The sequence below is a fragment of the Rhinolophus ferrumequinum genome, chromosome 24, assembly GCF_004115265.2.
Source record: "Rhinolophus ferrumequinum isolate MPI-CBG mRhiFer1 chromosome 24, mRhiFer1_v1.p, whole genome shotgun sequence".
NCBI classification, from domain to species: domain Eukaryota; kingdom Metazoa; phylum Chordata; class Mammalia; order Chiroptera; family Rhinolophidae; genus Rhinolophus; species Rhinolophus ferrumequinum.
Window position 1 is genome coordinate 7,844,343 of NC_046307.1, and position 23,250 is coordinate 7,867,592.

At 38.9% G+C, this 23,250-nt stretch overlaps 1 protein-coding gene across 6 annotated transcripts in view; it reads left to right on the forward strand.

The window, feature by feature from the left end:
• Positions 1 to 3,815: 3,815 nt before the first annotated feature.
• Positions 3,816 to 23,250, forward strand: part of CDC42SE2 (CDC42 small effector 2) — a 105,023-nt gene continuing 85,588 nt past the window's right edge. For 5 of the 6 annotated variants that reach the window (XM_033096384.1, XM_033096385.1, XM_033096390.1 and 2 more), the window contains exon 1: positions 15,893 to 16,028. The gene's annotated coding sequence lies outside the window, so the exon portion shown is untranslated. Of the gene's footprint in view, positions 3,933 to 15,892; positions 16,029 to 23,250 lie in introns of those variants that run through there. The other variant, XM_033096386.1, reaches the window with a different exon arrangement.

Sequence of the window (23,250 nt, forward strand, 5' to 3'; positions counted from 1 at the left end):
GCATGCGGGTTGCGTTTATTCCCTGTAACCTTTGTTGGTAACTTCCATAATAATTGTCCAGATTCATAGTCACGAACAGCTTGTTCTTGTCAAGATTGTACGTTAATGTACTGATTGTTACACACTGCTGTCTTCATTGCTCAACAGTCCTGAGACTGGTACAAGTCAGGAGTGTTTGGTGTACTTACTGTAGACAACTGAGGCTTAAAACAGCACAGTAACTATCGTCATTCCCATTGTGCAGTGGTTCCTAAATTTTGCTACGTATGAGAATCACCTGGATTTTTTTTTTAAGTTCATTGGGGTGACAATTATTAGTAAAATTACATAGATTTCAGGTGTACAATTCTGTAATACATCATCTATATATCACATTGTGTGTTCACCACCCAGAGTCAGTTCCCCTTCCATCACCATATATCTGATCCCGTTTACCCTCATCTTCCATCCCCCACCCCCCTTACCAGATGAATTTTCTTATATATATTATTAGAGCCTTTACCTTTTTTTTCTTGACCCAACATTTTTTTTTTTTTTTGAAGGGGAACAGTGTGTACTTCCAGGCCTGTCCTCCAAGTCAAGTTGTTGTCCTTTCAATCTTAGTTGTGGAGGGTGCCATTCAGCTTCAAGTTGTTGTCCTTTCAGTCTTAGTTGTGTCGGGCGCAGCTCAGCTCCAGGTCCAGTTGCCGTTGCTAGTTGCAGGGGGCACAGCCCACCATCCCTTGCAGGAGTTGAACCGGCAACCTTGTGGTTGAGAGGATGCACTCCAACCAACTAAGCCATCCTGGAGGCAGCTCAGCTCAAGGTGCCGTGTTCAATCTTAGTTGCAGGGGGCGGAGCCCACCATCCCTTGAGGGAGTCGAGGAATCGAACTGGCAACCTTGTGGCTGAGAGCCCACTGGCCCATGTGGGAATCGAACCGGCAGCCTTCGGAGTCAGGAGCATGGAGCTCTAACCGCCTGAGCCACCGGGCCGGCCCCTGACCCAACTTTTGTTAAAAGTAACATTCCTTTAACATCAAAATTTGTGACATTTACATTTTAACCACAAACCTTTTATTTTCTATTGTCACAGTAAAATTCAATACTGCATACTTTGTCCTTTTGCCATAGTTTCTCTATTTATCTCTTAGTTGGTTGAAAGTGAATCTTCAAGTAGTTTGTTCAAGAAGAACTAATGGGTATGATATTCCCTGAATTCTTCCATATTCAGAATTGTACTTATATTGCTTTTATACCTGAAAAGCAACTTACCGGGCATGAAATTCTTGAGTCACACTTTCTATCCTTGAGGACTTTGAGTTCTTTGAGGACATTATTTTACTGACCTCTAATCAGGGCCATGGTGAAACCTGAAACACAGTTATTGTGAGTTAAACTTTTGCCTGGCAAACCAGTTTTCTTTCTTTATCTTTAATGCTCAATAACTTTTCTTGCTAGGATATGTTTCATGTTGGTTGGTTCATAGTGGAGTCAAGTCACCTCTTATCTGGAGAAAAAGTTTTCTTGATTTATGTCTTTAAATACTTAAGATGGTCCTTTGGGGCAGGGGAAGGGTTCGTATTTGAGGACACCAATTGTATACATGCTGGGTCTACCCTCTCATCTTCCTTAATGTGATTAAGAGTTACCTGTAGATAAACTAAAGCAAACAACATTCTAAGTGGGAAAATATTAGAAGCATTACTTTTATAAACTGGAATGAGACAGAGATTCCTCTGTTGTCTTTTTTATTAAATCTTACATTGGAGGTCCTAACCAGTATATACGAGGCATAAGGTTTGGCAAAGAAGGAAATAAAATGGTCAATATTTGCAGTTGATATTGTTTACATAGAAAACCCAAAGTAATCTACAAATTCACAAAATGTCCAATGTCAGACAAAAGTCAGTTGCATTCCTATATACGAGCACCAAACAACTAGAAAACGTAGTGAAAAAGAAACTATTTACAGTAATATTAGAGAATATTAAGTCTCTAAGAATAAATCTAACATAAGATATTCAAAACCTTTTTAGAAGAGAGTTTAAAACTTTGTTTAAAATGATCAATTATAACAAATAAGCCACACTAATACAAGACGTTAATAACAGGGGAAGCTGAGGGTTGGTAGATGAGGGGTATATGTACTTTCCACCCAATTTTTCCGTAAACCTAAAACTAAAAAAAAAGTCCATTAATTTTAAAAATGTTCTTTAAAAAAATACATATAGATGTAATAAAACTATATAAAAACAAAATGAAGATATAATACCGTGTTTCCCCGAAAATAAGACCTACCCCGAAAATAAGCCCTAGTTAAGATCGTCAGACGGACACATTTAGTACGTTATGACGATGTTCCAGAAGATGACGTGACTGTATTTGAATAAATGTAGATTGTTGTACATGAAAAAATAAGACATCCCTTGAAAAATACACCCTAATGAGTCTTTTGGAGCAAAAATTAATATAAGACCCAGTCTTATTTTGGGGGAAATATGGTATAAGACCTGGTCTTATTGTCGGGAAAACACGGTACTATAACTATAATGCATAACACTATGGCTACTTATCAGAATTCTTAACAAATAATTCTTATCTTAATATTTTGTATATCTGCCTCATTGATTTACAATTATCAGTTAGTGGAATATGAAAGTAGAACTGAAATTATTTCTTGGTGGGCAAAAGAATATGTTGGGAAGGTCTTGCTGGAGCAAGAAACTCTAATAAGCCCCTTTAGTCCTTTTCAATTTCCTAAACCAATAAATTTCTGTAGAGATCATTCTTTTTACTAAAGGTAATTATTATTATTTTTTTTAAAAAAAAGACCTTTTATCTTCTCTTCATTTAAGCAATTCCCATGAACTTATCAAATGGTCAAAACGTTAATGCCCCCCCCCCAAATAAGTTAATTTCTTTCTCTTTGAAGACATAACCTCTTCTAAGACATTCTCATCATTTTTCTCTTTGCACTTAACCTACTTTTTAGTAGAGTAGAATATGCAGTTCTATACTGTGAGAGAAGACAAAGTGAAAAATATTGTCCTGGAGAGAATACATGAATAGCAGAATAAGTCATGGAATGACAGTGCCCATTGAATCTCATGTGTGTGCGATTATTGTTCATGAGATAATCCTAGTTAATTTTTAAAGAGCTCTTCAGATTAATGAAAAATTAACCAGGAAGAAACCAACCTCCACAGTACTGATGACTTCTTAAAAGGAAACCGATGAGCACGAAATAATCATGTAGGTGCTATAATTCCATTTCGAGTTTTCACATACAGCCCTTTGTGAATGAATGCTACATGGAGCTTCTCAAGGAAGTCATTGAAACGAGAATATTTTGAAGTTCAAAGAGTATGTATGATACATTAATGATATGTCCATATATATAAACTTTATTCTTAAAGTAACATCAGTCATGCATTTTGTCTTTCTGCCTACTTATTACCATCTTCTACATAAAGTCAAACTCCCTAGCATGACCCCATCCTGTTCTGCAGGCCCAGCATCATTTCCTCTGTACACCCACAGGTACCTTCCTCCAACCCTGCATTCCTACTCTAGTTCCCTAAGGACATCACACTCTCATCTCTTCCTGATGTCATCCATGTTGTTCTTCGATGCCCGTAAATCGCATCCTTCCTTTCTTAGATAATTCCTCAAGTACCTGCTCTTTTAGGAATCCTTTCTGGATCCCCAGAGGCTGTCTCAAATGTCCTCCACTAGAATTATCTCTAAGATAACACTGAGCAAACTGCCCAACTTCCTCTTCACACCAGAGTACTGCTGGTGCCGGAAGCTGTGGTGGCAGCTTCTTGATTCAGCAGCTTCCTGAGTAGAGCTAGAGCCAGAGCAGGGGCTCTGCAGACACTGCATGTGGCTGCAGAGCAGAGGCCAGAGAATGAGACATTCATCCCGAGGCCAGGCTGGCCTGAGAATAAGGTAAGACTAAGAGTTCTGTTGTAAGTGAAGGATCAGAAACAAAGAAGAGACAAGTTATGGGTATGAGAGGCAGAGCCTGGGAAGACTTTAGAGGCAGAGGGATGTCAGAGGTGCAAAAAGCTGCTGGGATGCAGAGCAGTGCTGCTTTTACTCGTCTCACCATTCTCCATCCCCATCTCAAAAGCCTACAGACTCCCGTCAGTAAATCACCACTGCCTCCTATGGGGCCTGCCACACTGTAGGTAGACAGCAAGGATCTGTTGAGTTGAACTGAGACCTGTTAACTATCCTTTAAAGACTATTTTCTAAAACCTCACAAAAAATAATTTTCTAGGAAACCCTCCCTCATCTCCCCTAAAAAGGATTCTGTTCTTATAGATAACTCGTGGTAGCTTTTTTGTGTGTGTGGTATTTCTCAATCCCTTTCAGTGTTCCACCTTGTATTGTACATATTTGGATGTGTCCTATTTTTTTTCTATCTGAATGTATCCACCCTAAGGGCAAGATCACTGTCTGAACCGTCTTTGAATGTCCCCATATGAGTGTCACAGACTGTGTGGGAGTCTTCATGGGGCTGCTGTGTACTGCTCCTATTCTTCACCAGTTCTAATTTGCTTTAGTCCTCATTTTCACATAAGGGAGATTTCGACTTAGAAAGTGAAAACAAGCTTATGTAGAATCCAGAAATCTAGTCCAATGTTTTCAAAGGAAAAGCAAAGGAAATAAATATATAATCCTCTACTAAAGTTACTTTAAAAACTAATGTGTATTTTTTGTGTGTGCAAGATATCTTTTTGTTTTAACCTAGCTATCATGGTTCCTAGTATTACTTTACTTTGGCTTTGTACCTCTGATTTGTGGTATGTTGTGGAATTTGAAATCAGAACCCCATGTACCACTTATACCCTGATCTTCTAACTGAAGTGTGACTCATTGTAACTAAATGATGGTAAACAAAACAAAACAAGACAAAGCAAAAGAAAACCATCCGGGTTTGGTATGTGCCAGGGTGTAATGTGTGTGCATATGTGTTCTCATACGTCTATAATTATCTACTTATCATCTATTTATGTTTATTTTAGAATTAACAAAGAGTAATGGAGAATTTATTGAAATATTAATTTGGAGGTCTAGTGCTAAGCTGTCCAATACCATACATGCATGTTGCTACTACATGTTGCTACTGAGCTCTTGAAACACAGCTATATTGGATTGAAATATGCTATAAGTAGAAAAAAATACAACTAAATTTCGAAGGCTTAGTAAATATATCATTAATATACTTTTATATTGACTGCATGGTGAAATGACAATATTTTGATACTAGGTTAAAATATATTATTAAAATGAGTTTCATGTGTTTATTTTTACTTTTTTTCCATGGGGCTACTAGAAAAATTTAAACTACATATGTGGCCTGCATTATATTTCTGTAGGACAGTATTGGTCTGGTGTATGCTATAGTTATTTTTGCTTTAAAAACACTGCAAGGAAGTTGTGAAAAAATTCCACTCTAATAATGGAGACAAACTTTTCATAGACAAGTATTGACAGTCTACTGTGCTGCAGGCACTGAGACCTTATATAAACTATTTCATTTAATTTTCCCCAATCTTATTAGATAGGTATTATTCCTGTTTTAAGATAACTAGAGCGGGGCTCCAAGAGGTTAAAAAATTTTCCACAAACCCATGATCAGACAGCTAGCAACCTGCAAAGCATACTCATAGCCACCTGACCCCAGAGATCATTCCCTTTTTATTAGAATGCCTTTCCTTTTCAGAGGCTGGTACCATATGCTACCAGAGATTCTACCATCCACAATTGTGAGGTCTCACCAGCTTGTTACTTCAAAATAAGGTCATATTTCCTTTTTTACCCAAAAGAAAATAACATATATATCCCTCACAGGCCAAATATTAGGAATTCCCATCTTTTCCCTTCCCCATATAATCATAAATGACCAAAGGTTGTTTACTAATGCCTGAGAATTGATCTGTTTATCTTTGTGGGTTGATGATAGAGAGGAAACTAAGATACACTCGTGAGGCTGGAGGGCCACCTCATATCCTGTCTAGAGAAGGGTTCATTTAGTGACAGTGGTTGTGGTAGTTTTCTATTGCTGTGTAACACATGACCACTAGTGGCTTAAAACAACATCCATTAGTTAGCTCATATGATCTGTAGGTCAGAAGTCCAGTATGGTGTTACTGAATTCTCTGCTCACAGTATCACATGGCTAAAATCACAGTTCCTGCAAGTCTGAGGAACCTGAGACTGGGGGGAAAATCTGCTTCCAAGTGCATTCTTGTTGTTGACAGAATTCAGTTCTTTGTGGATATAGAACTTGGGTTCCTGATTCTCTGTTGGCTGTCAGCCAGGGGCCACTCTGCTTCTGGAGGCCAGCTGTTTTCCTTGTCATGTGTCCCATCCCCCATCTCCAAGCCAGCAATGGCACATCAAATCTTTCTCCTGCTTTGAATCTCTCTGACTTCTCCTTCTGCCACCAGCCATAGAAAACTCTCTGCTTTTAATAAGGGGCTCATATAATGAGATCAGGCCCACCCAGATAATCTTATGTTAAGGTCAACTGTGACATACAACAGAACGTAATCATGGGTATGGTATCTCATCCTGTTCATAGATTCCAGGGATTAGGGCTTGGGATACTGGGGGCAGTGGGTGGTGCATTTCAGTAGACTGCCCACTACAGTCCTGGGGATCATATGGGGCATGTACACCCCACAGAGGCAGTGGCAGGGGGCAAGGTATCAGAATCCTCCCAGCTACTTAGCTTGGCTCGTCCTGGGGATAAAAGCAAGAGCTGACTCACTGTCAGGCAGTAACATGTACTGGGCAAGGAGTGGAGGATGGGATGTGAAGAACCCTGGTTTGCCACCTACCCTTTCTTCCAACTTTACCCCCAAATTTTACTCATCATAAAACTTTCTTTGTGAAAGCAACATGTAGCTCTCCGTGCTAGGAGGAAGTGTGATGTTTCTGTCCCTCCTGTTTTAAGGGCATCAATGTCCGGGCACTTTGAGCCTCTGTGTTTCCTCTTGCTGGAACCCTGGTAAACCATGGAGCTGGGAGTCCTGCTGATGCACGCGGCATGGCTTCCTAACAGGACACTTGGGTCACTTCTGCCAGTTCCTCTGGGCCCAGGAGCTTCCTTGGGTGCAGGGCGGAGCCCCCTCCCCTTGCCTGCGGCCCAGTGCAGACTCCACTCCCTCAGGGGTACCTGCCTTTTGGACTCCTCCTTTGCCCACTCCTGTATACCAGTGTGCCAGTGCTCATCTCAAAATCTGTGTGGCTCTTGTTCTCCCTGGGAACACACATTTAATGTGCCAGTTACTGGACCTTTGCTTGCCAACTCTGTGCTCTCTCAAATGCCACGTCCCCTTTCTTTGTATTGCCATTATTGTTTCCTTGAGAGGTTTCTTGTAGCTGACTCATATATATATATATATATATATATATATATGTGTGTGTGTGTGTGTGTGTGTGTGTGTGTGTGTGTGTATATATATAATATATATAAATATTTTATATATATATTTTATATATATATTTAAATATATATATTATATATATTTTTATATATATATATTTTATCATATATATATATATTTTAATTAAAGTTTATTGGGGTGACAATTGTTAGTAAAGTTACATAGATTTCAGGCATACAATTCTGTAATACACTATCTATATCTCACATTGTGTGTTCACCACCCAGAGTCAGTTCTCTTTCCATCACCATATATTAGACTCCATTTACCTTCTTCTAGAGCCCCCCTCCGCCCTTACCCTCTGTAACCCCTAAACTATTGTCTATGTCTATGAGTTTTTGTTTCTTCATTTGTTTGTCTTGGTTTTTTCTTTTTTTCAGTTTTATATACCACATATCAGTGAAATCATATGGTTCTCTACTTTTTCTGTCTGACGTATTTCGCTTAGCATTATAATCTCAAGATCCTTCCATGTTGTCACAAATGGTCCTATTTCATCTTTTCTTACCACCAAATAGTATTCCATTGTGTATATATACCACAACTTCTTTATCCGTTCATCTATCGAAGGACATTTTTGTTGTTTCCATGTCTTGGCCACCATAAATAAAGCTGCAATGAACATTGGAGTACACGTGTCTTTAGCATAAATGTTTTCAGATTTTTTTGGTAGATACCCAGGAAAGGGATTGCTGGGTCATATGGTAATTCTATTCTTAATTTTTTGAGGAACCTCCACACTGCCTTCCATAGCAGCTGCACCAATCTGCATTCCCACCAACAGTGTATGAGGGTTCCTTTTTCTCCACAGCCTGTCCAACCCTTGTTACTATTCGTCTTGTTGATGATAGCCATTCTAAATGGGGTGAGGTGATATCTCATTGTGGTTTTTATTTGCATTTCTCTGATGATTAGTGATGTTGAGCATTTTTTCATATGTCTATTTGCCATTTGTATGTCCTCTTTGGAGAAATGTCTCTTCAAGTCATCTGCCCATTTTTCAATTGGGTTGTTTGTTTTTTTGTTGTTGAGTTTCATGAGTTCCTTGTATATATTTTGATATTAGCCCCTTACCAGAGGCATTGTTTGCAAAAATCTTCTCCCATTCAGTTGGTTGCCTCTTTATTTTGTTGATGGTTTCTTTTGCTGTGCAGAAGCTTTTAAGTTTGATATAGTCCCATTCATTTATTTCAGCTCTTACTTCCCTTGCCTTTGGAGTCAAATTCATAAAATGCTCTTTTAACTCAAGGTCCATAAGTTTAGTACCTATGTTTTCTTCTGTGCAGTTTATTGTTTCAGGTCTTATGCTTAGGTCTTTGATCCATTTTGAATTAATTTTAGTACATGGTGACAGATAGCAGTCCAGTTTCATTCTTTTGCACATGGCTTTCCAATTTTCCCAGCACCATTTATTGAAGAAGCTGTCTTTTCTCCATTGTATGTTTTTTGCTTCTTTGTCAAAAATTACCTGTCCATATTTATGTGGGTTTATTTCTGGGTTCTCAATTCTATTCCATTGGTCTGTGTGTCTATTTTTCTGCCAATACCATGCTATTTTTATTATTGTTGCCCTGTAGTACAAGCTAAAGTCGGGGAGTGTGATATCTCCAGCATTGTTCTTTTTTCTTAGGATTGTTTTGGCTATTTGGGGTCTTTTGTGTTTCCACAAAAATCTGATGATTTTTTGTTCTATTTGTTTAAAAAAATGTCATTGGGATTTTGATGGGCATTGCATTAAATCTGTATATTGCTTTGGGTAATACGGCCATTTTAACTATGTTGATTCTTCCAATTCATGAGCACGGAATGTCTTTCCATTTCTTTGTGTCTTCTTCAATTTCTTTTAAAACTGTCTTATAGTTTTCTGCATATAGGTCTTTCACATCCTTGGTTAAGTTTATTCCTAGGTATTTTATTCTTTTTGTTGCAATTGCAAAAGGAACTGTTTTTTTTTTTAATTCCTTTTTCTGAGATTTCATTGTTAATATAGCTGACTGATATTTTTGACTTTAATGTACAAAGGAAACTTTTCCTGCTGTCATGTGGAAAATCCGTATTACCTGCCATATATAGGTGTTAACTGCTAAAAAAAAAAAAAAAAAAAAAAAGGAAAGAAAGAAAAAGAAATTCATAATCACTGGTCTCTAACCTGACAAAGAGTGATTCTCAAAAGGTTCCTGGTTGTCCCCAGAAGTATTTGTATTACAATCTCTAACTTTTTATGTTCTTTTTTTTTTGGCTGAGGGGCTAAAATGCAATTACATCACAGACTATGTGTTGAAGCTAGGCAAGCTGCATGTACCCCAAACTATTACTCCCCATTCTTACCCCCTGCTTCTCTTAAGTGCAGTATTACCTATTACCCAAAATTCATCTCTCACACCACCAGAGGTGTGCAATCTAGTTTAGAAAACACTGATCTGACTCCCTTCTTCCCGAAGACCCACCTCATATTCCCCTTCCTCTAAGAAACCTTTTCTGACCAATACAGACCTCCGTGATCCCCTCAACTGCATTCATAAGGCTACTGTGTCTCATTATTCAAATGTTGCTGTGTGACATTTCATTAAGGACAAAGGCCATGCTTTATACTAAGTTTTCCCACAGCACTTGGTATGCTACCTGGCAAACAGCAGGCATTCAGTGAATATTTGTGGTTTGATGAGCAACAAGGGTCAGCTCTGGGTAAAAGTGTAAAGCAAAGTTTTACTTCGGTTCCCTTCCTGCCTTTGGCTGCTTCAGTCATGGAAAGGACCATGGACTATGAGTCTCCTCTGAATTGATCGTTTTCTCCTTTCTCAATCAGTCCATATGTTTCCTCATTTTCCTCAGTCTCCCAAATCACACTTCATGTGCTATGTGTCTCATTATCTTATCGACTAATTAGCTAAGATGGCTGATGTTTGCCACTAGATTTTATGGTGCTTCACTGTGTCTTATAAATCTTTTTTTGTATCTTCTATCACACTGACGTGTATACGTAATAGATGCTCATTAGATATTTGCTGTAGAAATAAATGAATACATTTGTGTCTTGGAGTGTCCGTTATTCAGGAAAAAATATGAAATCCCCAAGCTATTCATATAACATTGGTCAAGGGGATTTACTAAGTTTGTTAAGTACAGGGAAGCTTTGGTTTTGACTCAGAATAAAAATGAAATCTTCTGCCTTTCTTCCTTCTTTTGGTCCACTTGGCCAATTTATTTATTTATTATTTATTGTTAAATATTTTTTTATTTTTCAATTACAGTTGAACACAATATTAGTTCAGGTGTAAAACATGGTGATTAGACATTCATATAACTTATGAAGTGATCACCTAAGTCTAGTACCCATCTGACACCATACATAGTTATTACAGTATTATTGACTATATTCTCTATGCTGTATTTTACATCCCTGTGAATGTTTTATAGCTGACGATTTGTACTTCTTAATCCCTTCCCTTTTTTCACCCATTCCCTCAACCCCCCTCCCATCTGGCAAACATCAGTTTGTTCTCTGTGTCTATGAGTTTGTCTTGTTTGTTTGTTTTGTTTTTTAGATTCTACATGTAAGTGAAATCATATGGTATTTGTCTTTCTCTGTCTGACTTATTTCACTTATGCCACCTTCTAGGTCCATCCACGTTGTTACAAATGGCAAGATTTGATTCTTTTTATGGCCATTGTATATATGTACAACTTCTTTATCCAGTCGTCAATCAAGAGACACTTAGGTTGCTTCCATATCGTGACTATTGTAAATAGTGCTGCAGAGAACATAAAGATGAATATGTCTTTTTGAATTAGTATTTTGGGTTTCTTCAGATAAATACCCAGAAGTGGAATTACTGGGTCCTTCTTTGTCTCTTGTTATAGCCTTTGTTGTAAAGTCTGTTTCGTCTGATATAAGTTTTGCTACCCCAGCTTCTTTGTTTGTTTCCATTTTCATGAAATATCTTTTTCCATCCCTTTACTTTCAGTCTGTGTGTGTCTTTCAATCTGAAGTGGGTCTCTTGTAGGTAGCATATGTATGGGTCAGTCTTGTTTTCTTATCCATTCAGCTTCCCTATGTCTTTTCATTGGAACATTTAATCCATTTATATTTAAAGTAATAATTGATAGGTATGTAGTTATTGCCATTTTATTATTCACATTTTTGTTGTTTTTTCCCCTTTTTCTTCTTAAAGGAATCCCTCTAATATTTCTTGTAATACTGGTTTGATTGTGATGAACTCCTTTAGCTTTTTCTTGTCTGGGAAGCTCTTTATCTGTCCTTTGATTCTAAATGATAGCTTTGCTGAGTTGAGGAATCTTAGCTGTAGATCCTTCCTTCTCATCACTTTGAGTATTTCCTGCCAATCCTTTCTGGTCTGCAAAGTTTCTGTTGAGAAATCAGCTGACAGTCTTATGGGAGCTCCCTTGTAGGTAACTGACTGCTTTTCTCTTGCTGCTTTTAAGATTCTCTCTTTGTCTTTAACCTTTGGCATTTTAATTATGATGTGTCTTGGTGTGGGCCTCTTTGGGTTCATCTTGTTTGGGACTCTCTGTGTTTCCTGGACTTGTATGTCTATTTCCTTCACCAGGTTAGGGAAGTTTTCAGTCATTATTTCTTCAAATAGTTTTTTAATTCCTTGCTCTCTCTCTCCTCCTTCTGGTACCCCCATGATACGAATTTTGGTATGCTTGATGTTGTCCTAGAGGCCCCTTAAACTATCCTCATTTTTTGGATTTTTTTTCTTTTTGTAGTTTGAATTGGGTGTTTTCTGCTACCTTGTCTTCCAAATCACTGATTTGATCCTCTGCTTCATCTAGTCAACTGTTAATTCCCTCTAATGTATTCTTCATTTCTGACTGGTTCTTTATGTTTCCTATCTCTTTGTTAAAGTTTCACTGAGTTCATCTATTCTTCCCCTAAGTTCATTGAGCATCTTTATAACCAGGGTTTTGAACTCTGCATCTGGTAGATTGCTTGCCTCTATTTTTTTTAGTTCTATTTCTGGAATTTTGTTCTGTTCTTTCACTTGGGACATGTTTCTTTGTGTCCCCACTTTGGCTGCTTCCCTGTGATTGTTTCTGTGTGGGGCTGCTGTGTCTCCTGGTTTTGATAGAATGGCAGTTGGCCAATTTAGATGTTCACTTCAAGGAGCAATTTAAGTCTGTTTAGCATGACACAGAACTGATGGTTCTTTCTCTGTACCCAAAGCAATTTACACATACTTCTACTTAGGGTGACTACATAATTTATCATGCAAACCTGGACACATTGAAAATGAAAGGGGACACAAATAACCATTAAGCCAGGACAAGAGGTGTCCCTGACAAATCAGGAAGTATGGTCATACTACTTTGAAAGTAGTTATTTACTAACAGTATGTCTCTTGTCATTCAACTGTGAAGGTAGCCTAAGTCTGGGTCTTATTTCTCTTAGCTTCCTTTGTTGCCGAGAATTGTGCCTGGCACATAGTAATGGTAGAAGAAATGTTAGTGCTGCTTCAAAAATATTCACTTAATTGCATATTATACTATCTTGGTGTAGAACTCTAACCATCCCATTTGGGGCCTATTATGAGCCATTTTCTCAGTATTACAAATATAGGGCAATGAGCTTAATTATATGCTTGTGTAATGATAATAACTAGCATTTACTAGCACTTAGCATGTGCCAGGCCCAGGACTAAGAACTTTTTGATTTCTCACAATAGTTCTTAGAGGTGAATACTATTATGCTCCCATTAAGTTAGAAGAAAAGACATATTTAGAAAGATTAAGGACTTTGGTCAGGGTCACTCAGCTAATTAGAGTTTGAACTCCAGACTCTGACTCCATACATCATCACTCCTGTATGTGAGAAATGACTGGTATCAAATTTTAGAAAGTATTTTTTAAAAAATGTTAATAGCATGGTTTTAGGGAAAAAATCCATTTGCTTTAAAAGTTTTGAAGTAAAATTTATTTAAGTAAAATATCACAGAATCAGGCCACTGTGGCAGCAATGTGAGCTCATGAATAGTGATAGCAGTTGGTTAGATCAACACATTGCTTGCTTTTGTCCTTGGTGTTAACTTTCCCATTATTTGTTATGGTACAAGTATACCATGTTAGTTTTACTGAGTTCTTGTTTATGGACTAGTAATTTTGCAAAACAGTGTCTTTTGTAATATAACAGTTGCGTTTACTTTTGGCAGTATTTTCAATGTAGATTTTGTGAACTGTGTCTATTTTCAACCCTGGCCTTTTGGAATAGATTTTATTTGGTAGCAATTCTAGGGACAGTACAGATACATCAAAATATTGACTCCAAAAAATTATTTGGTATTATTGTAATTACAAACCATATTTTGACATTGGTTTAACACATTGTCAATGGTTTTTAAAACAAAAGCAGTCTGTTTAATTTTATTAAAAAAATTCATTGTAAAGGATAACCTGTAACCTTTATTTTAATCATAAAGGATAAATTAAATATAGTATAAAGAGACTATGCTATAAATATAATGCTGAGCAAATAATTATACATATAGCCTTTCGTACAAAAGATATCCTTCCATTGAATGTAAAGTCTTCTTAATTGACTTTTTTTCTACTAGTATGAATAGCAACTGAGTAGAAAAGGATGTATGTAAAAAGGATGTATGAATAGCAACTGAAATTAGATTTATTAAGGTATTCAATCACATATAATGTGTTATAAACAAAATATAAAAGTCTGAAAATAAATGTTTACAAAATGAATATTAACCTTTATGAATAAATGACAAGAAATGTTAATACTTAAGGCATTCACACAAGAGACTACATCTGTAATTCAAAGGAAGGATTACAAATTATATATTAAGTTCAGAATTTTCTGTATTGTTTGTCCTAGGAAATTTTTAGAATTAACATGACTTTGAGTTTCACAGCAGAAGATGAACAAAACAGACAAAAATCCCATCTTCTATTGGGGAAGACGGATACTAAAAGATAAACATACAAAATAAATTATAAAGATTGTTGCAAGGTTTGAAGAGTCATGGGAAGAAAAGAAAAAGTGAGGAAGGATTGAGACTTTCGGGTTGGGACAGTTACAATTTTAGGTAGGGCAGTAAGGCTAAGCATCGTTGCTAAGGTGAGATATGAGTAAGGAGTTAAAAGAGGTGAAGGTGGACATTGGGGAATAATATTCCGGGCAGAGGGAAGGGCAGAGGAAACAGCTCCTGCAATGGCCCTAAGATAAGCAATATTAAAGCAATAATGAATGGTTAGAGCTGGAGTCAGAGGTAAAGTGAAAACGCAAATCCAACGGCTTTGTAGGTCACTGTAAAGACACTAGTTTTTATAACGAATGAAATAGGGAGCCACTGGAGAATTTTGACCTGATGAGATAGGAGCTGACTCTTCTTGTAAGATGATATTCTCGTTGCTGTTTTGACAATAGACTCAGTTAATTGTGGGCAGGGAGACGATTCAGTGAGCCATCCAGAGAAGACAGAAGTAATGCAGGTGAGAAGTGTCTTGATTCCGATTTATTCTGAAGGTACAACCAACAGGCTTGCTTGAAAGATTGGAGGTGAAGACGAGAGAATGAGAAGCCAAGGATGACTACAAAGAGTTTGGCCTGAGCTAGTGACTAGGACTGTGGCATAGTCTTGAGTTGCTTTTTGTGCAAGGGAGAACTGTAAACTTGGGGGTGCGGGGGTAGAAAACTAATGTTGCACGAAGGTAATAATCAATCGAGATGAGGAAGATGTACATTTCTGTATTATATTCCAAGTATTGTAGGTTTTAAAACTTGTAGACATTTTAGTGCAGTGTTATCTGCTAGATAAGGGCACTCTTCTGTGTTTCTGAATTCTGGGATATATAAAATGTACAGTGAAAGGAGTCTCAGATCCAGTAGACGACTAATTTCACACATTTCAAATGCCAGGTGGAGTTCTCCGCTGTAAGCCCATTAATGACGGATTCCTCAATTCAGATATTTACATTAACAACAACAACAACAAAAAGTGGTCCAATGATCTCAGGGCACCTCTCTCCCAACTGCCACAACCAAAAGATAATTAATCAATCCACAGGCTCAGCACCAACCTCGTTTGCCTGGGAGCGTCCGCGGCTCAACTTGGAGCGCAGGCGCCGCCCCTCCGCGCTGTATGGGGAAGGGGCGCGAGCCGTCGCCGCCTGCCCGAGGGTGGGGAGGGGCTCCCGCGCGCTCCCACCCAGCCCTGGTCGCCATCTTCCGGCGCGTCCTTTCCCGCGCGGGTTTCAGCCCGGCTCTCGGCCCTCCGCTCGCGTCGCAGGGGACTTCCTAGTCCGCGCAGCCAAAAAGCGCGGCGCGGCGCGGAGGTCCGGAGCAGAATCCATGCCCCGCGCGGCCAGGGGGCGGGGCCACCGCGGCGCTGGCTGCTCGGCGGCGCGACCCCTCCCACCTCCCGCCTGTGGCTCTCGGAGCGCGCCCCGCCCCTCGCCCCGCCTGCACGCGAGCCTGGGCGGGGAGGGCGGGGCCAGGAAGCGGCGAGTGCGCCGGGAAGCGCAGCTGCGGGCGTGGGGGAGGCAGGAGCCGCGGAGCCGGCCCCGAGAGCGGCTGCGGCCGGAGCGGGCAGCCGAGACAAAGGCGACGGTGAGTGCGGCGCCGGTCCCGGTTGCGCGCCGGCCCACACTCCTAGCCGTCGCGGCCCCGTGGGCGGGGGCCCGAAGCCCCGAACCCCTGGCGCCGAGAGCTCCGGGGCGAGCGCGGCCCGGCCCTGCCCGCTGCGGGCAGTGGGCTGAGCCTGCGGCTCCATTTTCAGGTCTGGGCGAGGTCCTCATGCGGACCCTGCCGTTGGTTTTTCTTCCATTGCCTCCGAGAAATGGTTACCTGCTCAGTTCAGAATTCACGGCAGCCGGGCGGCTGAGGAAGCTAGCCGCCCGCCTGATGTAAAATGGATATGAAGACCCCCCCTTCCCCCAACTTTGCAGGTCTGGAAGTCGGGAGGGTGGCGCAGGGGGCGGGCGGAGAGGGTCCGGGTCCTCCAGGTGAGGGCTTCTGAGGGGCGGGGACCCCCTGCTCCGGGACTAGCCTGAGGCGTCCAGTGCATTCCTACCGCGGGTCACGCCGCGGCTCCTTTTGGGCCCCGGAGAGAAAGCCCCGACCCCCTCCCCGGAGGAGCTTGTGCTACTCTTACAGGTTGTTTTACCCAACAGCTTGTGCTTTAGTTGTGATTTTTGGTAACGGGTGTGGTAGGTAGCGGCTCGCTGACGCCGCATTAATAGCTGAAAAGAAGCTCCAGTAGGCTGATTCTTGTGTACATGAAACAACATTGCAATTCCTCTTTAGCTCCTATTTTAAACGATAATCTTTTGTAGGGGAATTCGGTGCTGATGGTCAGTTTACAAAATTTACACGTTTTGTTAAAGGGCCTGGCATATAGTAGATGCTCAGTAAAATATGTAAATGAATGAATGAATCTTGAAACATACAGAGCTGATCTCATATCTAGTGAAATTTAGGCACATACCCTCTTGACTCAAATTAAGGAAAAAAATTGGGAAACAACATGTAGTTCGTGTATATGCTTGTTTGTGTTTTTACCCCATATACACATACTGTTGATGAATGATCAGTTATTACCAATATTACAATCATAGAAAATGTTTGAAATGTGGAATTTTTCATCTTGAGGAAAGTTGGTAGACATTTTCTGTTTCTTAAAAATAAGCCTCATTTCTAATTTTCTTTCAACAGAATGGAGAAGATCAGAGGTGCTTGAATTGTACTTTGTTCTTTTGAGACCCAGCTTTCAATTTCATTATGAATAAAGAAGTTTATGTGCTTTTAAAAGGACCGTGACATGGTCTTGAGTTGCTCTTTGAGCAAGGGAGAACTCTAAACTTGGGGGGAAAAGAAAACTAATGTTGCATTAATGTATAATAATTAAACCTCACCATTTACTCAACAGGTACTCATTAAGCACCTATTATGTACTTGCACCTGTTTTGCATACCGAGTGTTTAGGGGCAAACAAAACCCAGTTATTCTTTTTTTAAATTCGAGTGTGGAGTCCTTTCCTCATTATCGATGTTGCAAATGAGGAATGTCTTACAGTTAGGAAGGATGACAGGTGAAGCTGCAGGAAGTGTAGATCTGTAACAGTCTGTTTAAAGGGTAAAAAGTAACAGTAGGGATAAGATTATTGGGTTACATTTTCATATTGTCAGTTTAATAAAATGTCTACATTTTAAAACGAAGGGTGGAAGAGTTCTAACTAGTATTTTTATTCTCACCCTCTCCCATATTAGGTGTTTTTGGTGCAGTGTATTTATTGAAGAGTAATGTACTTTTGGTTTTGTTTTCTGTAAATAATCTTTGCTATGGAACATTACCTATTTTTAAAAATCGCCAAGGAGAAACAGTGGATTCCTTTTGTATAAGACATGTTTTTAAATAAATAACCTTTTCAGAAATTTTATTTTGACCTTTTATTCACCATTTACAAATAATACTGAGTTGATAGTACTGAAAAGGGAAGGATGTAGTAATAATTTGTGGTTCCATACTTGGATTTTCCCTCTAGTATTACAACTGATAAATTGCTTTCTAAAGCAGTAAAATTGCTTTCTAAAAAGAGGATGGGATTTGTAGTGTTGTATTTATTAATTCTAAACATAAGGTTGCATTGCCTATTTTTATCTTTTTTTACATCCGATAAAGTACTTATTTAGCCTCTTCAGAAGTCCAAATTAATGTGCTCCAAAGTCAGTCTTGATCGTTAACAAAATAATGTAGATGAATAACTTTTTTACAGATAGCCTTTGAATTTAGGGTGGACCCTTTTGACTCACCAATGTTTGTAAGGCCGTATACATTGTTGAAGATAATGTGTACATTTAAATAGAACTTTCAGAATTTTACACTTATTGGCTGTTAGCTTTTTTTGTTGTTCCTAGGAATAATGAGGGAAGTAATCCCTTAAATTTTAGAGGTAGAGAGTTATGATAGATTTTCTTTAAATGTATATTTTTTATAGGAAGATTTATTTGATAATATACAGTTGATACATAGTCTGGTGTTGATGAGAAAAGATAGTAAATGATTATAGTGATGAAGAACAATGTTAGTGGGGTGTGACATGTTGAATAAAAAATGCTTAGCATATTTTATTTGGATAAGAACTTCAGCAGAGTTGTTGACAATAGACAGCCTTGACATGTTAAATTAATTTTTCCAAGAAATTAGAACCCATAATTGCTATTTTTTTTGTACCTTAAAATAATACTATAAATGTCTTCAAAGCATTATTCCTATTTGGAGTAGTTCATAATGTTCTGAGTCTAAATAAATTCCGGGATCATCCTATTTTATAACTTTTGGAATATTTGAAATGTTGATCTTTTCTTCAGTTGGGGTGTGTGTATGTTTGGGTGTGAGGGTTCATTTTTTTTTGTAAGATCCTTTAGAATGATTTAGAAAGTGTTTATCAGGTATAATTAATAAAGTGATTAAGAATGATGCTGTTATAGCATATTGCAGCTGTGCCCATATTTGCCAATATTTGCCCGTATAGATTGTGAGAGAGGATCAATTAGCATTTGTATAAAACATTTCCAAAGTGCTTTATAACTAATTTCTTACACTTATTCTCGAGGATAGGTTGCTATTATACTTTTATGTCCCGGTTGTTATTTTTGTCATGAATAGGTTTCTCATCTGCTTTAGGATGAGTCTGAGATATTTTCTTGAGACTTTATAAGATTTTTCTCACAATCTCAAATGCATATTTTGATCTGTTAGTGTTCTTAATCTCAGGTCTCATGAAAGAAATATTTTAACATTTTATTGAAGGTTAAATGTTAGTAATGTTTTAGATCTGTCTCAGAGGGAGACATTATGGGTTCCCCGTGCATTCTTGAGAGGAACTGAGTGAAACCTGCGCTTATCCTTAATACTCACTAGTGAGGGGAGGGCATTCTGATTTTTTTCGTACTACCCGGAAAAACTTGGAATTTAGCTTACTAATAATTAATTTTATGCATCCTGCTACCTTAGTTCAAAGCTTAAGTATACTTGAACTTTTGTATAATATAGCAAAGAATGGACAGAGCAGTATTTAGTGGAAAGTGCTGTGGGGGCCCATCCACATCATTCAGGGAGTTTCTGAACTGAAAGCCAAAGATTGGTAATTAATTGTCTTTATCCTGACACTGTAAAATATTTATAAATATATTTTAGTCAAAATGGATTATGGTAAAACAAATCCCTTTTTTCTTAGAAAGCATTAGATAAGTCCATGTTAAATTTAGGTGTCTTTGAAACAACTAAATGATAAAAACTTTTATTTCCATTTAGTAGCTTACCCACTTAGAAATTCATGCTAAGATTTCTTATTAAATCTTTATGATTGGATTTTTGTAAGCATCTTGTCCTTAAACATATATATCATTTTGTTTCATTTGACTTAATCTACTTTCACTTTTTGCTTACTAAAGCAAAAATGAAATTTTCATGTATTCAGCATTGTGCATATTTTGCACCTGATACATAGTGGGAACCCATGGGTATTTGTGCAACTGGTATGTTCAATGGATGGGACTTGATCAAGTTTAAGCAGAAAATGACTTTCTCTCACTGAACCTTTGAAACCTCCTTATATTTAGGTTAAGTCTTTCCCTGCCTCACCATGAGTTCTTAGGAAGATTAGTTTTTCCAGTGACTTTTTAGGCAGTAAAAAGTCTTCTGCTTACCTGTCAATAATAGTCTTATTTTAGTTATTAGAAGGTACAGTTCAGTATAATAATCAGTGTTCAACCTCTGACACAAATTGGAACTTTTCTTCCTAGCTCAGAACTGCTTCATACCTGGAAGCCTGCTTAGAGGAAGAATCCTAGTAGGCTTCTCTTTTTGCTTTGCCAGCTCCTCTTCAGTGTGCCATCCTCATGCGTCCAAGGGTCCAGTTCAGTGGGGAAAGGGAGTTGGGGGAAAAGGTAGGTTTTAATGTGGCTCATGCGAGCGTCATCTGGCATTGTCGCCTTCCGAGTTGGTCAGGTTGTTCAAAGCTTACTCTTTCTCCAGGAGTGCTGGAAATGGTTTTCCTGGGGACTCTGTCTGCGATCCTCCAGTTGCAATTCCTGTGATACAATTCTTCTACTCCAGTCTCTCAGTCTTCTAGTTTCTCTCATTTGCGGCACTTTTTGCTTTAGTCTTTAAGGTAGTTCTGTAACATTTTAACCAGACCCACCCGTACTTTATGAAGGTTATTTCGTATGACACAGTATCAAGCATTCCAACAGGGCCTCATCCAGTTTCCAGCTCCTTCTGTCAAGTACCTCCACTTAAACAGTACTTCGTGTCTGGGACCTACAATCCATTGCTGCTACCATATTTTTACTGTCCCAGGCTCCCTTTCCCCTATGTCCTCATTGAATATTTACTCTGCTTTGAATCCATGGTTCACTATTATAATTTCTCCCACTTATACCCCCTCAGTTCCCTTGTAGCACTTCTTGTTTCATTGTACTCACCTGGTATGTCCCCCGCCCTCTCCATGTAGTCTAGCCTGTGCCTGGCAGTTGAATATGTCTTAAGGAAAGTGCACTCATGATGGCATGTTCTTTTTAATTCGTGTGTTGACCTCAGGAAGGCCCTTGTGCTGCCCAGTCACTCTCCCACTCCCCTAAATGACTGACTGCTTTACACTTCTCTCCTCAGACCTCTAGCACCTCATTTCTCCTATTCATTTTCAGCTGATGACCTTGTTTCCTGTATATTAAAAATGAAAGCAAGCAGAAGAAAACTTTGCATGTCTCCTTGCATCTGTGCCCATACTCTGCATTTCCTATAGTGCTGTGACTGTCACCTCCTCTCTTGCCTTTGGTTCTTACTTGGTTCTCCTCAAGAGCATTGCATGGCTTCAGTGCTCATCCCATTCTCCTGCCTACCTGTGAGCTGCGTCTTCCGTGTTTCCCATTACAGCTGGGTTATTCCTGTCAGCATATGGATATGCTGAAATACTGCTCTTCTTTAAAAACAACAGAAACAAAAACACCTCCCAACACCACATCTTTCTTCAACTACTCTCCAAGAGAGTTTTTGTGGGCGGCAGTACTCACAGTCCCTTTTGGATCCGCTGCCATCAGGTTTTTTCTCTTCTGCTGTTGTAACTGCTCTTGTTGAGATTACGAGTGACGTCCTTGGTGATAAATTCCCTAGTTGGTCCTCATTCCTAATCTCACTGGAAGTAGCAGTGGCATTTGATGTGGGTGATAATTTTTTTTGAAACCTTTCTTCGCTCTGCTTCAGGGACACTACCAGTTCCTTTTGCTGGTTCCTTTTCGCTGCCCCAACTTCTAAAGCACGGGGCAGTGTCCCAGAGCTTCATGTTTAGACCTCTTCTCGATATATATTCTCCTGTGATCTCATCCTCTCTGTCCTCTAGTTGGAATTACCACATATTTCAAACTAAAAACGTTATCTTTAGTCTGAACCTCTTTCCTAACTTCCAGACTTGTGTATCCAACTGCCTAGTCAACATTTCCAGTGAGACACACCAAATTTAACCTGTCAAAATGGAATTCCTCATCCTCCTTCCTCCCTCCCTCATCCCAGTGATTGTTCCTTTTCCAGTCTTCCCCGTCTTATTAAATGCCAGCTGCATCTTAGTTTCTCTTGCCGAAACCTTACAGACATTCTTGACTCCTCTCTTTCTCACATTCCAATCTAATTCATAATAATGAGTATGAAAGTATGTCCTTTATCTACCTTAAGAATAAATGTAACCACAATTTGCTACCTTCTACTGTTGCCACCCTCTCTAAGCAACCTCCATCTCCTGCCCTTGTCCTTTTAGCACTCTTCTTTCTGGTCTCCTTGCTGCTACTCTTTTCTCAACACAGCAGCCAGGACGATTCTTTTGAAATGGAAGTCCAGTTATCTTATTCCTATGTTCAAAACCCTTCAGTAGCTTTCTATGTAATTTACAGTAAAAGCCAGAACATAGCAGTGCTTACAAGGCCTTCCATCATCTGAGTCTTCTGCCTCTCTGATACGTGCCCTTCTAGTTTCTCCTGGGCTTTGTCCACACGGGCACAGAGTGGACACTCACATCTGCTAAATGAATGCCTGCTTGTTATTCGTGTTTTTGGTAACAGCTTATACATATATTTCTGTAACTAAAAGTATTCCACCTAAAACCATATAGTCCCATAACAATTAAGTAAAAACGAATTTAGATACAAAAGGATAAGGTAAGTTTCAAATCAGTTCTTGTGTATGGAAAGTGAAAATACACAGGAAAATGGTAAGGGACAGAGAAGGTAGGAAAGGAACAGAGGTAAGATAAATGGAATAATAATTTTTAAAAAGCCTGATTTGGAAGTAGGGTGACAACACTTAAAACTATTTTGGTCTTGCTCCATATTTCTTTTAGGCTATGTTTCTTGAATTCTGAGTATTGGTGATTTACATGGACTTGGGCATTTCAAGTTGGATTATATTATACCTTTCTTTTATCAGGGATATGGGCTCAAATGATATTGGGAGCCACAACTTTGTTGCTTTTCTATTGCAAAACTTTTGTTAAAGACAATCAGTTGCTACTACTAAGAAAGTAATTTACCTGACAATATTCTTGGCATTTTTTACTTTTTTGTGGAAAACTCAAACAGAAAGCAGTCTCATAGTTTTAGGGAGGGATGTTCATTGCACAAAAATTTATTAATATGCCTTGTCCTATCAGTACTGTACTGCCTATTTACTCCCCCCTCAAAAAATGAGGGGCATTTAAATACATTTAATGTATTTCTGTGGTAAGCTGGCAGCTAGCTACATTAATGTACACAACTGTATTGAGAATACTGCTTTATGCATA